Source organism: Zingiber officinale, chromosome 11B, assembly GCF_018446385.1.
Source record: "Zingiber officinale cultivar Zhangliang chromosome 11B, Zo_v1.1, whole genome shotgun sequence".
Taxonomy (NCBI): Eukaryota; Viridiplantae; Streptophyta; class Magnoliopsida; order Zingiberales; family Zingiberaceae; genus Zingiber; species Zingiber officinale.
The window spans coordinates 76408513-76411315 of NC_056007.1; positions in this window are offsets into that span (position 1 = coordinate 76408513).

Sequence of the window (2803 nt, forward strand, 5' to 3'; positions counted from 1 at the left end):
AATTGGAAATCTGGAATGTGATGAGTTTTGAAAACTGAACTTGGAAATGCAGGAATGTATTATTTTTGTGCCAAGCTTAGATCTGTTCCTTGAATTTGGTTCTCCATCTGTGTTGACATAAAGGTAGTCTTTAAGCCACTATAAGGATGAGTGTTCTTTGCTATAACTGTGCTTAACTGTGCTTCTACTATTAGTTTCCAAGATTAACTCTTCAGGAATCCATCTAGGATCTTTTTGAATTCCTGGTTCAAGAACTGAACTTCAGATTCCAGAATCTAGCCATGCATTTTGAATTTGAGTTGAGAAGTGGTTGGTCTTTGATTGTTATTAGATTTTCTACCTTTTTCAAGTCTCTAGTGTGTAAAACTTTGAGGATGCAAGAAATCAGAATTCTGATATTTAATCTGGACTCTGGATTTTGGAAAACACCCTGTTGAAATAATATCTCTTAAGCTGAAAACTAAGTCATAGTTCAGGAAGTGAAATCAGAATTTGAAGCTTGCAATTGAGGAACTATGTGCAATTTTCAAGAGAAGAAAAGAGCTGATTTGTTCAACTGGAATTTAGTGCTGTTATCAGAGGTTGAAGCTGGGTAGCAGTAACTGTATAAGAAATGCATTTCTTTGATTAGTAAAGCTCTTTACTAATCTGATGGTAGCTGTTGTTTGGAGGTATGACACAGAAGTTTTGTTATGCTGATCATCTTGATCAATAGGTCAATTCTAAATGCTAAATTTGAGTTTTCGGAAATTGCTGAACAACTTGGAATAGGATTTTCTGGGCTATTGCAGAATTGTTTTTGACCAAGGATGACTGTAATGTATGGGATAATTCAAGTTGGAAGAATGACTGAATTCTGAATTCTTACTCTTGGGACAAATGCAACTTCCTTTCAAGTTGAGTCTTGATGAATCGAAAGTTGTAATCTCATTGGATTTGATTTCTGAAACTGCAATTACATTTCTGAAACTAAGAGTTAAAACAGCAGCAACATACATTTGAAATCAGAATTTCTCAAGTTTTTCAAGAAGGAAGTAAAGCAAGGTGGAATCTGATCATCGCAGGAATTGAGAGATGGAGATTTAATAATTGTGGAGCTCTATTAGCATTTGGAAGTTGAAATCAAAAATGCAGTAAGCAGAAGCCAGTCAAGGTATAGAATTGAAATTATTGAATTCTGGAACTGCAGTAATGAATCTGTAGTTGATGAAGTGATTAAGAAATAGAATGTTCAGAGTTTATCGAAGCTGAAGAATTTTAAGTAAGCAGGATGAGAAGTTGTGAATAGCAGAATTGCAACAGAATTTTATTCCAGCTATTGAAATCTTATTGGACACAAGTGCTATAATGTGCTGCAATTACAGAAGTGGTTTCTGAATTGCTGTCCAAAGCACACGAAAGTATATTAAACTTAATTTGGCTCATAGCAGGAAATATTTAGATTGATTTAGATGATTGATAGTTGCTTGAAGCTTGATAGTGGAATATAAAATAATAACAGAATGCAGAATTCAGCAACACATTCTGAAATTGAATCAGCAGGAAACAGAAATAACAATGTGCCAAGTTTCTGATGAAGATTTCTGATCAGCAAAGATTTCAAGTGGGACACTGAAGTGAAGATGCAAAGGAAACTACACTATAAGAAATTGAGAATTCAAAACTTGCAGTCCCTGGAATCAAATGTTTGAAACCTAATCTAGAAGGTTTAAATCTATTTTTGATGTGAGTCTAGAACTGTTAATCAGTAACAAGTAGTTTTTGTACCATAACTTTGATCCAAGCATCTGATCAGTAACTGTAAATGGTTTCCTGGTTCAATAACTCAGAAATCAAATTCAATTCAATTTTGGATTACTGATTTCCAGGATGAAACAGTGGCACGAAGATAGTGTATCAAGTGAGATATGCACTTTGCTGTGCTAAAGAATTGATTCATGATTTCATAGAGAGTCCATATCAAAGTTTGGAAGATTATGGAAGTGTAGATGGGTAATCATGTTCATCCATTTTCTGAATCAAAACAGAGTTTCAAAGTTCTGCAGAAGCCTCCATTTTAACTGTTAATGCAGCTATACAGTTCTGAACTGTTAGTTCGTTAATGGAATTCTATGGCTTGGATCAAGTTTTCAATGAATTGAAATTGGGAATATCATGAGATTTGACAAGAGAAAAAGATATATAGCCCTTGAAACTGTGAAGTATCAGAATTCTGTAGTACTTTCTTGAATCTGATTGCTTGGTCTAGAAATTTAGAATTTCTGAAACTTCGTTGAAATAAGTGCTCTGAATTTATATGTGGTAATTTGGAAATGTCTACAAGCTAGTGTAGGGCCTCAACTCAATGTAAAGCAGGATGTTTGAACTTGTATAAGGGCAGATATTTGTGAAGCTGATTTCTGAAATGGAAATCCAAAAATCTGATACTATGAATTTGTTTTGCTGTGATACTATTGAGGAGTTTGAAAACCTAAACTTAGCTATCAGATTTCCTGAACTTCAATAACCTATAGTAATTTCAAATTCTGAATAGGAGAGTTGCAGAAATAAGTTTGACTTACTGGTTTTGGAGCTGTGAGTGATTAATGCTGAATTTTGTGATCAAAGCTGCTATTGGTGATTAATGGAGTTTGAATTGGTTTTCCAACAATACAAGAGAGATGCACATCTTTATTAAATCTGCCAAAGACAAAAACAGAAAAACAAAACAGAATCTGCAGAATGTAAATTGAGAAAAAAAAGTTGTTTAAAGTGTGTCAAATCATTGGAAAGCATGATGTGCTCTATTGTCCGAGACAGCCAA